Consider the following 18,875-nt stretch of genomic DNA (forward strand, 5'->3'; position numbering starts at 1 on the left):
TCTTTCCTTCCACTGGTTTATAAATATATAAATATCAACCTACATAATCCTCATAAAAACTCTGTGATAGGATCAAATTTCATCATGACAGTATGAGGAGCTCCACTGACCTGCTCCCCAGTGAAGCTGGTGAAAATTATTTCTAGAAGTAGCTATTTAAATCTCTGTGATGCGGGTATCATTATACTTATTCCTATTTTTTTACAAATGAGGAACGGAGTCACAGAGAAGTTAAGTAACTCACCCAAGGTCATGTGTAAAAGTTTGGATTTGAGCCCAGTTTCGTGGTTCCAGAGCACATCCTTGGGGTGGCAGGCAGTAGTGATGGGAAACATATTTTAAATTATTTTATTCTAAAGAAAAAATGATATAAATGAGATATCATTTACCTCAGACTTCAGTCACTCAGATGGAGGTGTTCAATCCTTGCTTTCCTACTCATTAGCAGTGTCACTCTGTGCAGATAACATACTCTTGAGTCTTGGTTTACTCATTAGGGAAAGATAATGGGAATGATAAGATCTCCTTCTCCGGATGATTGGAATAGCTAAAGAAGACATGTACAAAATGGGAACACACATAACACCTAAGGCATGGCAAGTGTTCAGCCCATACTAATTTCTCTATTCTTTAATCTATTCTCTCATTTCTCCTTCCAAAGGTTAAAATGGATTTCCACAAAGTTGAGAAAGCTCACAAAATGGAGATTATATGTAAAGGATAAGGCTGTGAAACTGAAGAGTTGGTATCTCTGACAACTTAGCATGCCAACCTCGGGATGACAGATACTTTCACCAAAATAAAACACAAGAGTAACTTGTCTCAGATCTCTCGAGATCCTCACACCCAAGAAGGAGATAAAAGAGACAGAGTTTGGTCAAGTGAAGAACTTATGGAAGGGTCTTTAAATATATATATATATATATATATATATATATATACACACATATATAAAAAATATAATATCAATTATAATAGTATATTATATAATATTTTTATTAATCTAATACATTAATATATCAATTAATATATTATTTATCATTTATTATTTATTATATAATATAAATATATTATATTTATATATCACATATAATTATATTTATATATATTTATATTTATATAAATATTCATAATATATAATATTATTTATATTATTATTTATATATAAATATATATATCATATATATTATATTATATATATAATATATAATATATTTAAAAATAAAATTAAATATTTACATATATTTATATTATAAATATATATTTATGAAATGACATATATTTAAAAATAAAATTAAATATTTATATATTTATATTATAAATATATATTTATAACATGATATATTTAAAAATAAAATTATTTTTATATATGAAATATATTCATATTTATATATATTTATATATCAAATATATATTTATATAAATATATATTTAATTTTATTTTTCAAAGGAAGAGAGATGCTGCTTTATTGAAAGTGTACTTGTCTCCCTGGAGGGATCCTTCCTTCTTCTGCTCATCCTAGGAAGAGGGGAGTCTGACACACCTCTCAGATAGCTGCAGATCTCTTAGAATGGGAGATCCAGTGGACTATGGTCTGGCCCTCATTCCTGGAAGTCAAGCGGACAAGGGAGGCAGGCAAAAGAGAAGTGGCTGCAGGAAGCCAAGATGAACCTATACTCCAAGAGTTTGTCAAAATAATGGATGTGTGAGTATTGCCCTTGAACCAGATGTGGGAGAGAGAGCTTCATAGATCTGTTTTTATTTCTGCCCTAGAAGAATCTGTAGAGATTTATGAATCTCCAACAGGGAGAGGTCTATATGGAATGGAGCTCTGGGAAACCAGTGGCTACGATGAGAAATCACAAATATCCATGAAATGAGTGTTGAAAGAACTTCACAAAGGACAAACAAGTGTGAATTTTCATATATATCATAAGGCAGAGCACAGAAAAGTCATAATAAGATCTCTTATGAAAGCAAGACATTCTTTTTTTCCCCTTACTACTCTCCTCTCCCCTTCCTCTGAGCCTGAGAGTGGGGGAGAAAGTAACAGAAAAGCAAAAGCATTGGCAACTGGTTGAAGGAGGGAAGATGAATTCCTTTAATATGAAAATTAAAGAAATTATTCATTCTAGGACTAGACGCATTAAAATACAGTTTGGGGGTTTTGTTTTTTGTCTTTATGTTATAGTAACCATAGAGCTATTTATTTCCAAGAGTGAATATTGGAAGACTAACCTCATCTCCTAATTTTGGTTCTATGGATATCAATAAGTAAATTGTATTGAAATATATTTTTTAAGGATTTATTTATTTACTTGAGAGGAAGAGAGGGGAGGAAAGCATAGAGGGAGAGGGAAAGAATCTTCAAGCTGATGCTCTGCTGACTTCTGAGACAGATATCGGAGTTTGGTGTCACAACTCATGAGATCATGACCTGAATCAAAACCAAGAGTTGGATGCTTCACCAACTGAGTCACCCAGATGCCCCAATGTTGAAGTATTTTTCAAAACCTTGTAAATATTTTCAATATATTTGAGACAAAGTGAAACAAATATAGAAGTGCATTTTTTAAGTTTTTATTTATTTATTTGAGTGAGACAGTGAGCGAGAGAGGGAGAGAGAGAGAGAGCGAGAGAAAGAAGGAGTAGGGGGAGGGGTAGAAGCAGACTCCTCATTGAGCTGGAATCCCTGACCTGGGGCTTGATGCTAGGACTCCAGGATCATGACTTAAACAGAAAGCAGACACTTCATAGCCTGAACCACTAGGCGCCCCTACAGTTGCATTTTGATCAAACCTCAAAAATCATGCTAATTCAATTTATCAGGTTATATAACATATTTGTATATGAATATGCATGTTCTATTCCTTATAATTAATAACTTCGATAAAAGAAATAACAGAATTATTCAGTAATAAAAGATCACTTTTCTTCCCTTTTCTTTTTCTACCCAATATAAGCTTTTATATTAGCATGTAGAGTTTACATTAATTTTCTGAGAGCTTTCTTTTATTTGTCTTAATACCTGCAATGCAAATACATCATTACAAATGTGTTGTAATTCACAAAGTAGTAGGTTATATTAGTTTCAGATTCATCCCACCATGCCTGATTATTTAGTGCTTAATATGTGGGAGAACTATCTTAAGCCTATGCATAGCTTATATTGTAATAATTATTATCATACAGAAAGTATAAACATGATCTAACAAATGAAAACCATGGTATGTTGGTAAGAGAACAGACTACAAGTAATAAGATTTAATTTCTCATTTCTGGCTAATCAGTAGCTACTGATCAATATTAAACATTTCTGTGTCTCAGTTTTCCATATATAAATTAGAATTGATAATAATCTAGCTTCCTCAAAGTATTTTTTTTTGTTTTAAATAAAATTAGCTTTATTTGTGACCAAGAGATATATGCTGGGAAAACCACAAAAAATGTGTTGAAAGGAAAATGAAGTTAATCTTCTCTATATGCTTTTCAGTTGGGCTATAATGAAGGACAGCTCAGGTTTTGCTGGAAACGTGGATCAAGATTCCATCTAAATATAATGGTCAATTAGGAAAATTGTTTTCTATTTATATAATAGTATTCAGAGGTACCAGTTAAAAGACTCAATAACAGCAAAAATGCAGATGACCTCTTTCACATCTTGATGGTAAAATACACAGAGTAATCACAAAGTGAATTTTCTCAGTTATAAGGCTTTTGTAGATAATGATCCTCTTGGAAATATTATGTTGCATAAGTAATATAATATAAATATTATATATCATATATAATACAAATATTTATGTCATATATATAATATAAATATTTTATAATATAAACTAGATTGTCTTAGGAAGCCTATCGTGTCCTGGCATCCTAGATCTGGTTAAAATATAGATCAGTAGATCTGGGATGGAACTTACATTTATACAAGTACGCAGGTGATAAGCATAGTGTTGATCTGTGGATCGTTCTCTGACTAACCTTAAGTTACCCATTTGTGGACTAACCTCCGAGTAATCTTAAGATTCAGCATTTCCATGGGTAAGAACATACCTGAGTAAAACTCTTGCACATGAATACCAGGAAACTGGTATGCAAATATTCCTGGCAATATTATACAAATAAAATGTGGAAATAAAATAAACGTCAATCACCGAAAAAATAGACTAATAAAGGTTTTGGTATATTTATACAGTGGAATAATATTCAGAAGTGAAAACCAATGTTACGGTGATAACATCAACATACTTAGAAATCTAGCATAGGACAAAATAAACAATACAGAAATCTGCATAAAGAATAAAACTTTTATGAAGCATAAATAGTAATAAAATGACAGTTTATTGTGTTTGAGACATAAATAGATAATAAAACTGGAAGTAAGCAATACAAAATTCAGTACGTGGTAAGAGAAGTGCTACTTTTCACTTCATGTATTTTTGAAAAATTTGATTACTTTCCTCAAACATATTTGTGATATAATAAAAAGGGGGAGAAGCATATGAGCACACAGAAGCATGCTTTAAGTTGAGTGGTCAGACAGCCGTGACCCAGAGAAGCACATCCTTTTACACGAGAAGCTTCCAGTTAGAATCCTATGGATCACATCATGCATGCAGATATATCTTTGATCTGCTCGCATCATGGATTTTTTTCTGTTTGTTTTCATTTTCAAAGAGAAGCAACTCTTCAAATGGGAAAAGTGACACACAAAATATTTGGATTTCTAGCTATCTTCACAAAACAGAAATTCTGGCAAATACGAAGCCTCTCTCCATAAGCACCCAGCTGCTCTCAGCTGGACCAGGAGGGCGGCAGCACTGTTTTGATGAGTGTGTTTTCCCTGCAGCCTCATTGTCTCCCTACCTCTATCACATTCCCTGAACATCTCTGCCAGCCTTTCATGTCTTGCCCCACATAGTGGGGCTGCTTAACAAAGCTAATACTTGGGGGAAGGGTCACTCTTGGGGGGCTTTCAAAGGTCAGACTGGCTAGTTGGAATCCTAGGTCATCCTCTTGCTCGCTGAGTGACCTTAGGGAATCTAAACCCTAAATTGCACAATTACATTTGCAGAACTCACTTTTCTCATCGGTAAGATGAAGGGCTAATAGTCTGTGCCTGAGAATTTTTCCAGGTAAAATGGTTTGCAGAGGGATGGGCCTATAGTAAGCTTTCCATAAATATTGGCAAGCCCTCAATAAATATGAGCTGTTGCTGTTATTGTGCCTTTTATAATCTTTGTGGTGAGAAGTGACATGTCTATGCAAATTCCTGAAGGCGCATCACAATAAGAGGGAGGTGCACACAACTAATTCTAAGTCCCAGAATGTATTGGATATGGGAAATGATTCAGGGGCAATTTGAGAGACAAGGAAGTCAAAACAAAACAAAACAAACAAAACAAAACAAAACAAAACTACCTTCAGCAAGATGAAGAGAATATTAAAAGAGACTAATTTCAAGTCGTGGTGGTGAAAGAAGAAAGAAAAAGGGAATCCGATGAAATATCTAGCGATGATGAAGAGATATGGGAAGAAAAAAAAGTGATTCCGTGGAGGGAAGGAGAATGCACATGTTAGAGATTTAAATGTGCGGAAGTTTACAGAGAAAGGAAAGAAAAGCAATAAGAGAGAGAACAAATTTATTTATTTTTTTTAAACAAGATTTATTGATTTATTCATGAGAGACACAGAGAGAGAGGCAGACACATAGGCAGAGGGAGAAGCAGGCTCCCTATGGGGAGCCTGATGTGGAACTCAATCCCAGGACCTCGGGATCACGACCTGAGCCAAAGGCAGACGTTGAACCGCTGAGCCACCCAGGCATCCCAGAGAACAAATCTATGGCTAAATAAATAAAAGGAAGGATGACTAAAGACAACAAAAAGTCCATAATAAATGGAATTCAAATCTGAAAAAAAAAAGAGGAAATTAGGAAGAAACATTATACTTCATGAATGTGAAGAATCTGTTGTTTCTGAGGATTCAGGAAAGGGGAGAAGAGGTTTGGCACTAAATCCTGAAGAACAAGTAGGACACATGAGCTTATCAGCTAAAGTGAAGACCACGTAAGCAGATGTTTGAAACAGAAGCCTGAGTTAGAGCTTTGGAGCCCAAGATAAATAAACTTGTTTTACTGTTAGTCTAAGAATTGGGAAATAGATGTAACAGTAAAACAAAAGAATAACAATAGTTGAAGTCATCACATTAGCTGGATAGGGCATGGAGACCTGTGAGAGGTGCATGAACCCTGAGGCACGTGATTATGAGTATAAATTGTGGGAAAAGAGATTCAACTTTATAGCATATGCAGCAGCCACCTGCTGGCCCCAAGAAATACAAACTGATAGATTACTTAAAGATATGTCTTCTTTTCTTAAAGAAGAAAAAGGTTTTTATATGGAGGCAGTATAACATTCATTTAATAAAAAAAAAAAAGATAGTTCTAGAAATAACTAAAGCTCAACAAAAGATGCAAATATATTATATTAGTCTGCAATGGATACAGAATTTAAAATGCTCATATGTACACACGTGTATAAAGACTGGAAAAATACTCATAAAGCGTGAGTCAATGAGGTTTAGGGTTTATGTATAAGAGAAAATAGAAAAGCTTGCCTTTTCAAATCACTACTCCAATAGCTCCCCTGAAAGCTGGATAAACTGGAAAAGGCACTTGAAAGATGAAGGCATTCCTGCGGAACAGGAAGATGGTTCAAATACCGGAGGAAATATCACGTTGAGAAAAAATTCTGTCCTTTGTCAGGACACAGAGTCTAACAGTGTGTTAAAGAAGGTTCTGGAGGAAGTGCCTGAGAAGGGGCAAAGCTAAAAGAATTCATAGCAGCTAAGACACTTTCAGTTTCAAATCACTTCATGAGAGCAGCAGGGAGAAAACAAAGATGAAATTAGAGCACAAATCCGAGAGCAAAATAAAGGACATTTGTATATGATAAGTTCAAAGAGGAAGGAAGGAAGGAAAGATGGAAGGAAGGAAGGGAGAAAGGAAGGAAAGAAGGAAGGAAGGAAGGAAGGAAGGAAGGAAGGAAGGCAGGCAGTCAAATAAAAAATACAGATAGGGGCACCTGGATGACTCAGGGGTTGAGTGTATATGCTCAGGGCGTGATCCCGGGTTCTTGGGATTGAGTCCCATATCAGGCTCCCTACATGGAGCCTGCTTCTCCCTCTGCCTATGTCTCTGTCTCTCTCTCTCTGTGTCTCTCATGGAGAAATAAATAAAATCTTTAAAAAAATACAGATAGACTCCACAGACATCTTACTGTGTTCATAAAGAGAGTATGTTGGGTTCAGAGACTGAAATGGATAGCAAAAAGATGTAGAAAGAGAAATTGGATAATTAAGGTGCTTCCAATTTAAAAGAAAGCTGTTTATAGAAAGAAATGTGTGCAGATTCCTACCAGCAAAGTCAAACAGGGAGAACTCCTTGATGCAACGTGAGACCTCACAACCTGGAGAGTAGAAACTCGGTGAGCTGAAAAAGAGAGATATCCCCAGGCTCAATGGTCTGACCTTACACTAGACCCCTTAACTCAGTTTAAAAAAATGCTTTGAGTAAAAATGAAACAGCTAACACTCCAAGAGGAGTCTTCTGATGATATTTTTAAAGGATGCTTGAGAAGACATCAGAAACTAGAATTGGCAAGTATCACTGTGCTGATTACAATGGTTTGGCTGGAAAAGATACTAGTGTAACAAAAGGTGTCAAGAAGCCCACATGGTCCTGGGTCAAAGGTATCTGGTGGATTATATTCTGGTATCATGACAAAGGGGAGCATTGCTGGTGTGATTTTACACCACGTAGGCAAGGTAAGTTTGCAGGAAGGTGATGTGTCAGTTAAGTTGAGAATGCAGAGGAATATTATATATCCGTTCTCTATCACCATGGAAAGGCAGAAGAGAAATAAAATCCATGAAGGACTGAAGTGAAACTATCTTTATACACTTCGACGTGAAATCTTCAGAATTTTTCCAAAGAGGGAACATGTCAGATTTGAGAGAAAATAAATGTAAAGATGGAGAAAACGCAATGTTAAGCTGGGTGGGCCTACTTCATATCTTATGCAGCTGAGAACATTCTGAAAATAATGAAAGCCAAAGAGATAAGAAAATGTAAAATATGTGACAAGTTTACAACAAATTTGGAGAAAGTACAGCACGATAAAAGGAGAGGAAAGTTTTATCGAGGCTGCAGAGGGTGACAGATGATCTCTGTGCCTTCCATTATTCAAATTTCACAGCTAAATTATAAAAAGTATCATCATCATCTCCATAGTACACTTTAGAAACTCGAGAATTAGGTGGGTTAAATAACTCGTCCAAGGTCACACAGCAAGCAAATGTAGAGCTGAAATTCAATTCACTGCCTTTACTCCTCAGCTTTTATCTACACACCATTGCCTTTCAAAACAAAGACATAAAAGTGAGAAATAAAGGGAAATACAATTACACTGAAGCTGTATAGTTGAAGGATGGGTGTATTGTCTGTAAAGCAGGAGGCTGCAACAAATAAAAAAATAGGAGAAGGTAAAAAATGTTGGCATGATTTCCACCCATCACGTAAAAGAGAATCCTGTACCGTATGACGCAAAGGTGTGTGTGAGTATCTGAATAGTTGGGGGCCGAGCTGGGTGTCAGACACCCATGCTGACAGTGCAGGGCTGCAATTTAGAACCTGAATGCTTGTTACAGAAAGAATGATCTCTGAACAATACATAATTAAAATAGAGAAAATGTCACCTGACTTCTCTTTTGCTGCTATTCTAATATATCATCGCCATTCTGTGTAACTAAAGAAGCAGTTGTCCTTAAGCTATGACATTGGGCAGCGCAAAGACCTAGTCACTGTCCTGATGCAGTCACTCTGGGAAGGCAAGGTATACCTGCAATGCTGTCATTCCTTGAGGGTTCCTGGAAGGTCACATTCGAGGATCTACATTCTGGTGCCATCCTTTCCTTTGCCCCCTGATAGTATTGTGCCTATACTTTGACTCTAAGGGCCTATTCACCTTTTAACTTCCGGGGATGACATAATTGAAAGGTAATGGTGACAAAATGAAGCGAACATGAAAAGACAATTTTAAATTCTATTTTGGGAGAAAGAAATTAACAAATAATATAGGCATGACACTACTTTTGTGCAGTTCCACTTTTGTAGAATTTTTATGTATACAATAAAATGAAATGTTGCATAGAACATATTAGTGATGATATTATAGGCAATATTATTTCTTTTTGTGTTTTTTTTCCTTTGGTAAAAAATGCATGAAATATGTAAATATACATAAATATATAAATATGCATCAATATATTTAAATTCATTTAACAGCTTGGATTCAAAAGTAATTATTAATTTCAAGTCACTCTTACTGGACTAATTGAAGTTGACTTAAGTTGATTTTTATAATATAGAAAGCTTTTGTATGTAATCAATCCAGAATTTAAGGAAATTTAGACAACAGTTAATACCTCAAGTAAAGACTATCGTAAATGAATTAAGAACTTAAATAGTTACATGAACAAAACTTTAAAAGTTATATAAAGTATTAATCCTATTAATATTACATGAAGTATGATTGTATTGATAGTTATAATTATGTTAATGTATTAATGATAATAATCATTAATTTTTACTGGGTTTATTATATAGCAGATAGTTTTTTAAAGTGTATTATATCCACTTAACTTTTTGAGTTTTACGTGACGTACATGCTGTAATTGTCCAATTGTCTTCAACTGAGAGGCTTAGGCAATGCTAAGTGTTTTGACAACATCCATGACAATTAACAGTAAGTACATAAAAGCAATGCCTTGTGAGCACGTTGAATAAATTGAGCAAGACTGATGTTTCCTAAACCTTATTGTTCTTTAATCACTAATCCTGATGATGCTGAAAATAATTTTTCTGTTGTGCCTCTAAAAATATGAATATTTATCTTCTCACCATTGAAATAAAATAGAGAGTGCATGCCTCCCTGTCACCATACTACAAAATGTGTTCACCTAATCAGAGTCTTGTGGAGTTAAAGAACCAAAGTTTCAGAGGTGTGAAGAGCACGTGTCATTAAAATGTTTCTCAGGGACAACTACGAACACATGGCTGTTGTCTTAGTTCAGGCTGCTGTGACTACATACCATAAATGAGTGGCTCATCAACAATCCAACATTTACTCTCACCGTTCTGGAGGCTAGAAGTCTGAGATCAAGGCACCAGCTTGGTAGAGATCTGGTGAGGATCCCCTTTTAGGTTGTAGGCAGCTAACTTCCGGATGGATGCACATGTGGTGGTGAAGAAAAGCTAGCTACCTCTCTGACTTCTTAGAAGGGCGCTAATCTCCTCATGAGGACTCCCCCCACATGACCTAATTAGCCCTGAAAGCCTCCACTTTCTAATACAAATCACATTGTGGGTTAGGATTTCAACATAGGAATGTCAGGGAGACACAAACATTTAGTCCATTGTAACTCCTTGGTTTGTATGGCAAATTACAAATAAAAAGAAAGTGGATTCCAGATCTTCAGTTTCCGATTTAATCCAATTGCCTTCTATGTGTCACTGGAAGGGCAATGTTCACTGTCTGATTTTTGTTTTTGATTCCACTTATCCTCAGTATCTGACACCTCCCTGAGAAACCCAATGCATTAACATTTTCTTTCCTACTTTTTCTGCCTAGTCTCCTCTTCTTCATCCTTGCAGTTCCTGAGGGGATTATGACCAAGGCAGGCAGGAAGGAGATAAGCAACAGGAAAGAGCCAACGATTTGCTTTCCTGTGGGCCTTGATAGCACACAGTGCTTAAGTTTCATTTTGAGTGTGATGGAGACCATGGGCAACTTTTTGAGTAAGAGAGTGAAATTACCTAATTTATATTAACAAATGCCACTCTAACTGGTATCTGGAGAACTAACTGTAGGTAGAGAAATCCATCAGCTGCATATTTCAACCCAGGTGACAGACATCTGTGGCTGAGTCTAGGTGTCAGCAGAGTGGATGGTCAGATTCTGTGGGTACACGCTTGTCCTGAGAAGATGGTGTCCAGTGGAGTCATTACAAGATGAAATGAGAAATAAGGGGGAGATATAAAAAAGTCAAAGATCCCTTCAAGGTTTGGGGACTGAGTATTAAATGCTGTGTCTGTGGACCGAGATGAAGAAGACAGGATGCCAGTGCTCAGGAGTTCCACTTTGGACGTGCTGGGATGGACGTGACAGTTAGACATTCCAGGAGGAGAGGCAGGGGGCTCTACGTGCCAGAGGCAGATTGGGGTGGAGATCCAAATGCAGGATTCACGTCCACATGACTCTGGATGAGATCATCTGGGGAGGAGTACACACAGAAACATGAGTAGAAAACTCACTCAAGACTCTGTTCTACAACAAAAGGTATGATTCTTCACCTAAAAGGTGGTGATCCGGGACAATGGGGCCATGACTTGAAGAATGTAATGTCTTGTTACTATCAAGAAATTAGAATATATTAATGATACCTGTGGTTAACATGCAACCTCCCTGAAAAGATGGTTATTTTATTTTATTTTTCCAATACAAATTTAAGGATGGCTCTCTTCATGCCCTACAGTACATGAGTCACTTTCAGCAGTGAGCTTCAGTTAATCCTGAGAGGCTGGCAGATTCACTTCTAAAAACTGGTGGCACAATTGGGAAGAAAAATTGCCCTTTTGAGTAAATGCTTTATAAAGGCAATTAAAGTAGAAAGATGTGTTTATGGGCTTTCACCCTTCAAAATGGCTATAGATCAAATTTATTAAAAATGTAATTTGGAAGAGAAACTGGCAATACAGCAATAAAAATAAAAATGAAACTAATTTATCTTAGAAGTCTGTGCTGCTTTTAGCCCTAACCATCCCAAAGATTTTGTTAGTCAAACACAAGTTGGAATTGAAAACTGCCTTGCAATCCCGAAGCATTTTGAACAAGCATGTAGCCATGGTGTATGTGGTCACATGACTGATGAATTCTCATAGTTTAAGACAGAAAATGTAGATATAATTTATTTATATCTAAAACTTAATAAAGATACTGTTTAGGAGCTATATATATTTTTTAATCAGCACAAGAGGATTTGGGAAGAACAAATGTACCATTCACACTTACATCCATCTAGGTAGTTAAAAGAGGCAATCTTTTCTCCATATGTTTAAATCAGCATTTCTACCTGTTTTGCACTTGCTCTTTCTTTTTTTTTTTTTTTAATTAATTGGTTTTGGAAGAAAATAAGGGAATACCTTCAAGGCTTAAGAGGCCATTTTAGATATCAAATACTGTAAAGAAATCAAATAATATTCTTTCTCTTAAAAACATACTTTTTGTAAAATTAATCCTATTTTTTTAAATGTATGACCTGCTTTCAGTTCAAGAATAGTGTACAAATGGGTTGTTTCATATAACAAAAAGTATCTTTTCTGACTGCCTTCCAGATTTCTTTTTTTAAGATTTTTAAAATCTATTTATTCATGAGAGTCACACACAGAGAGAAAGAGGCAGAAACATAGGCAGAGAGAGAAGCAGGCTCCCTCTGAGGAGCCTGGTCTAGGACTCGATCCCAGGACCCTGGGATCATGCCCGGATCCAAAGGCAGACACTCAACCATTTATCCACCCAGGCATCCCTCTAGTTATTTCAATATCCTATGATAACATTGAATTCAGTGAACCTGTCCAGCTTTGGACAGAGTCCTTCACCAGTAAGGAACTAACAACTTACAGATGAGCTTCGGGTTCACCATATTCAAATATACATTGTTCTTGAAGTGTTTGTGGGCACAGAGAGGAAAGAGTTGGCCCCCAGATGGGGTTAGCTGAACAGACTATCTGGGGACGTGGTGGGTGGGGAAAGGATGGTTCTAACCTAGGATGGCAGCCCAGTGTGTAGTGCCTTCCCTGTCTTTGCTTTGGCTTCTTTCTCCCTGGGATTGAGCAATGTTCTGAAATGTAAATCCCCCTATTTCCTTTAATGCCTCTCAACATTCCTGAAAGATTACACTTAACTTTCAGACCTAAAGAGTTGATCTTTATCTTCAATTCATTCAACACAGAAAAAAATGATTATTAATAGCACACAGAGCAAATAGTGATTTCAGAAGCCTTATTATCATATAAGCCTACCTGCAAGGCGAGCTCAGAACTGGAAGGTATTTATTTTAGCAGAATTTTAATGAGTGCTTGCCTTTTAAAGTCTGTAACACCGTTGTATTTAAAACCATTAAACAATAGTTGATGTCTTTACCAACCAGATCGTCTCGATATTAGCCTGAATTATCTAGTAAGACAGTCGTTTTTGAGAACTAAGTCAGTTTGCTTATTAATTGTAGTTGCAAAGTACCATCCACTTACATCAAGTACAAGTCTTGAGAGACATTAATTTAGAAAAAATAGCAACCAAAATTTTTGTCCCTTTACAATATACTTATTTGTAGTCCACATAACAAATAAATTAAATGATGAAACATGTGTCTAATAGATTTTCCCCAAATCGCACTTACTAGGCATGTAGAGCAGGAACCCAAGACATCCATTCAGTGTGATTTTCCCAGTTCAGAAAGTGGTTATGACCATGACACAAACAGAAGTGGTCCTCTCTGCATAAATATCACTGCTTTGCTATTAGAATTAGTGGAAGGACATTTTAAAAGAAACAAATACCCAGGTCTCCAGGCCACTTTATATTTTCAGCTATAAAAATATAAAATAAAATCAGGTTTTTATGCGATCGAATGATTTTCCATCTCTGGGCAAAGGAGAGAAATAACTGATTTGCTTTGTGAATATATTTCACCAATGTCTATATAGAATGTGACAGTTACCTACTGCACAAACTGTATCCTTTTAGAAATGTAGTAAATTTAAAGCTTTTTATGAGCCTGTGTGAGCCTGTGTGATAGCTAGAAAAAATGGCACGTTGAAAAGGAGTTTATTTAAACTTCAGAACCTGGCTAACGGTGCAAACCACATCTTTGCCTGGAAGCAGTATATCTACCTGAGCGAAGATGGGCTAGTAATGTGTTCATGAGGCAACACAATAGAGCCTCCTGTGTGCTGATACATATGCTGTTTTTACACCAAGTATAAATTAGGACGGGAATAGTAATTGCTGTACGTTTCGTTCTCCATACTAATATAAATATGTCCAAACGCATTTGAGAGAAAAATGGCAGTTTCGAATTTTTTTATTAAATTGTCAATCTTTTTCTCTCTCTCTTCTCTTTTTCTCCTGTAGATATAGAGACACAGATATAAATAGATACATCATAGAGATATAAATGAATCATAGAGGGATCCTTGGGTGGCGCAGCGGTTTGGCGCCTGCCTTTGGCCCAGGGCGCGATCCTGGAGATCCGGGATCAAATCCCACGTCAGGCTCCCGGTGCATGGAGCCTGCTTCTCCCTCTGCCTGTGTCTCTGCCTCTCTCTCTCTCTCACTGTGTGCCTATCATGAATGGATAAAAATTTAAGAAAAAAAATAAATAAATGAATCATAGATAGATTATAGATGTATAGGTGTACATAGCTAGATTTGTGATGGTTAGAACATAGATACACAGGTCACAGTTGTTAGGACAGATTATTAACAAGATCATAGATTTAGAAAATCTAGGATAGTTCATAGATCTATGGCAGATCAAGGATAAGTATAGATAAATCTATAATAGATCTGCATGTATATGATCAATTTATACCTATGTATACATAGGAGAAGGAGAGACATCAGGATTGACCAACTTTTTCTGTGAAGGGCCAGATAGTTCTTCTTTAAGGTTTTACTGGGCATATGGCCTCTGTTATAATTGTTCAACTGTTTTGTGTTGTAGCACCAAAGTTGTAAGCAATATGTACATAAACAAGTACAACTGTGTTCCAATAAAATGTTATTTACGGACACTGAAAATTGAACTTCACAGAATTTTTATGTGTCACGAAATATTATTCGTTTTTTGTCAATCATCTAAAAATGAAGAAACTATTCTTAGCTTGAGGTCTCTAAGAGAGTGTCTTCAGGGCATATTTGCCCATGGGGCTGTAGTTTATAACTTTTAAAATATATATATAATAACCATTGTGGGTTTTTTTAATTTCAAAGAATTTCACAGCCCATTGTGGCCCATATCATCTTATTATGACCTGCAACCATCTCTGCAGTAAATATGAACTCTAGATAAGAAAATGAAAGTAGTTTCAAAGCAGAAGACTTTTAAAAATAAAATGTAATTTTATTGCACAAATTGGACTGCAGCCAAGATAGAAAAACTCACACCTCTACTTTAAAAGAAAGTGCACAAGAATATGTCTCAACTAAATGTTTCATTATATGTAAGTTAAGATGTATAATTAGTCAAAATAAAATCCCAGTATTTTCACAGTGTTGCAAACACAGTACAATATTAATTTTCACAATATATTTTATATGCAAACAAATTTGGTTTGTCTAAAAAAAAACTGTTGCTTTCCTCAGAAAAGCTGTCTTTGATAATAAATAAGAATTCCACTGAAAAATGAAACTTTCCATATGTGAGAAATTTTGGAAATATGAATCGAAGGAAAAGGAAGCCTTCTCTCTGAAATATGTGATTTTACAGATGTAACTTCTTAACACTCAAAAGTCTGAATGCCCCAATCTATCAGTTTATACAAAGAATGAATGGATAAATAAACAAGTGTTTTTTGTTTATTTGTTTTTAAATTCATTTGGCATCCAGGTCATTCGTCCAGTAGACAATGGAAGCATTTCTTTCTTTGATTCAATAAAAATTCCTAATCAGAAAGCTAGATGTGTCAAGTGACTTTTTCTTTTTTTTTAAGATTGTATTTATTTATTCATGACACACACAGAGAAAAAGGCAGAGACACAGGCAGAAGGAGAAGCAGTCTCCCTGTGGGGAGCCTGATATGGGACTCGATCCCAGGACCCCGGGATCACACCCTGAGTTGATGGCAGACACTTAACCACTGAGCCACCCAGACATCCCATGTCAAATGATTATTTCATGAAAGTACTATCCATTTGGTTTCTAACCAATCTTGACATTCAAAATATTACCAATATTTGTTTGTTTGCTCACTTGCTTGTTTGTTTTTGGTGGAGGCTTGGAAGAGCTGAGAACTAGGATTGGCCTTCATTCTAAGTCATCTCTCACATTTTTCTTTGCCTATAGGAAATAGAAACAGGTTAAGTAAAGGTACGATCCCCTTTGGGAACCTAGTTGCCCTGCTATGATCATAGACACACACATTAAACATTTCTGTTTCTTTCATGACCAGGGACCAGAGGAGTTTCAGAACAACAACAACAAAACAAAACAGAAATTGGAGGTGGCCACACTTCCATCCTTTCCTTTACTCTCCTGCTACAAACACCATCAAGCAAAAAATGACAATTTCTCATAGAATGATGAAGCTACTATCATTTTGTGACAAATATATAAAAGGATAGAAGGTGAAATCCTGCTTAAAAACTAGTGTGAAACCATATGTACAGCCTTTGTTTTAAAAATAAATGGGCCACATGGTTAGACAACTTCTTTTGTTCATGCTAAAAAGTATAATCTGTTTTATGAGTTTATTGGCTGGGTATTTGTCTTTAAAAGGTAAAAAAGTATAGTTCACAGAAGATGAGCTCTGCTTTCTCATGAGCATCTCTGAAAACCTAAGTTCGACCTAATGAGCTCCTGGATCAATGATTTCTTTCTAAACAATGACCTGGTATGGCCCATGAAAATGCATATTTAACAATATAAATATGAAAGAAACGAAAAACAAGACCAAGGGAAACTGAAGTTGTGGAACGTAGGGTAAGAGTCTAACACCAATTATGTCTGTTAGTGGTTACATTAAAATTTTCCAGTAAAATCAGCAACTTCATGAGGAAGGTCCTGCTCATCTTGGTGCTCCAGGGCCATTCTCTTCATTGGCAAATGCATTGTCTTGTTTGCTCTGTGACATTGCTTACATCTTTATATATATATATATATATATATATATATATATATATATATATATATATATTATTGGAGTTTGATTTGCCAACATATAGCATAACACCCAGTGCTCATCCCATCAAGTGTCCCCCTCAGCGCCCGTCATTGCTTACAGTCTTAAATACCATCTCTGACTGACTACAATTTGATGTAGAAAATGACCTTAGAAAAAGGCTCAGGCCAGGAAACTTCATCACAGCATCACAGAAATTTTAAGAGCCTGTTGTGACATAAGTGCTGCTTATAACAAACCTATAAATATCTTTACCAGTATCACAGAGTCCAAATATATACCTCCTGGTAAATTTCCAGGTAAATTAAGATAAAGCAATCCCAACTCGGCCTAGGAAGCCTATGCAGGCTCTCTAGAATAAAAGTGGTATAGTGTGATTCCACAAGAAAGGTCCTAATAATGGTAAACAATAATAATAATAATTCACTCTATAGATATGTATTGTTCTATAGCTATTATATTTTCATACACATGAATCATACGACTTGCAGTAATTGCAAGTAATCGCATAATCGATGAATTCTGAAGAGTGCTATGTGAATGCTACTTCTGCTTGCTGGGTGTTGGCCATGATTAAATGCCTTCCACAGTATTTCACTGAAGAATTGTTATTATAACTCTTGAACCACCCTGGAATCGTTGAAGAGGTGATGGTGATGATATTACTATTGATGTGGCTCAAAGCCCTGTTGGGAACATGCAGTGTGCCTTCTTTACAGGGGATTTTCACTCATTACTACAGTAGAAATGAGTGTTTATGGACCCATTTCTGATCCAACGAATGTTGTCAGCAGATGGGACCAAGGCTGTCAAAGCCAGACCCACATACCTTTAGGCTTTACCGGGTCAGCATTGCAGAGCCAATTTCCAACTTCTAGCATCTTGTTGCTTGTGTGGCTCACTCTGCCTGTGGCAGCACCAGGAGAGGAAAGTCCCCAGAACAGCTCTCATCCAGCGACTGACAGAAGTTGGTATAAAATGCTCTGGCTGTCTCACTCTTCAATTGGCATGACTCAGAGCCTCACATGATATACTGGCTCCCCATGAATCCTGTCAGGACAAAATTGCAATCCATCTCATTGGGAATTTGCTTTGCAACACATGTTTTCTTGGCTTTCCCTGACCTTTTTTTGCCTGTTCTACTTCCTCACTTCAGTATTCAGTATTTCCAGGACCACATCCCAAATAAACAGCTTGCACTTGAAATTTTGTTTTCTGGATCTGTTTTGCAACTTGGTGAAACCAGATAGCAGACTTCCCAAAGTATTTTCGGAGAGCTATGAGAACATGGTGTTCCTCTTTTATCTACCAATAATACCTGTTTGTCTGTTTTAAAAAAAAACTCTTGAAATGTAGTTTTTTGTTTCTCTGACATAATGAATTGGAAGAGGTGCTTGAGTATCTAACCAGTTTCTTTAAATCAAACATGCACATCTCTGCAATAACAATGAGAGATGAGAAACTGGGGAGACTGGAATGAGTTTTCCCAAGGCATTTATAAGGAATCCAAATCCAGTCAACCATCTTCCTGTTAGCTAATGCTTTGCTATTCTTGATAATCTTAGAAAGGTCTTTGCCAATATTAATCTTGATTAAATTTTCTGACAGCCATTGATTAAAGGTTGTTTGATGAAATGGAGTAAAATGGAACTAGGATCATTGTTTAAATTAGAGTCAGTACTCTCCAGCCCTAAATATTTTTCCACCTTACTTCTATACTTGGAAACCATTTCATAGGTCTCAAATGAGATTTCTGATATCTTCCAGCACTCAGAAGGGATGGTGTTAAAGGACATATTATCTATTAAAATATATGGCCTGTGTTAAATCCTTAAGTTATTCTGGCACTGG

General features: G+C 36.0%; 1 long non-coding RNA gene across 3 annotated transcripts; it reads right to left on the reverse strand.

The window, feature by feature from the left end:
* Positions 1-4,326: 4,326 nt before the first annotated feature.
* On the reverse strand, positions 4,327-18,122 carry LOC144321000 (uncharacterized). Of its 3 annotated transcripts, none has more exons than XR_013386670.1 (4): positions 17,854-18,122; positions 16,097-16,183; positions 13,523-13,618; positions 4,327-11,337 (listed from the first exon to the last, which is right to left on the reverse strand). It is a non-coding gene; the product is annotated as an uncharacterized LOC144321000 (long non-coding RNA). The 3 variants fall into 3 exon arrangements; XR_013386669.1 differs by having other exon boundaries at positions 13,523-13,640; XR_013386667.1 differs by lacking the exon at positions 13,523-13,618 and having other exon boundaries at positions 17,854-18,116.
* Between the last annotated feature and the right edge of the window lie 753 nt (positions 18,123-18,875).

Source organism: Canis aureus, chromosome 9, assembly GCF_053574225.1.
Source record: "Canis aureus isolate CA01 chromosome 9, VMU_Caureus_v.1.0, whole genome shotgun sequence".
Taxonomy (NCBI): Eukaryota; Metazoa; Chordata; class Mammalia; order Carnivora; family Canidae; genus Canis; species Canis aureus.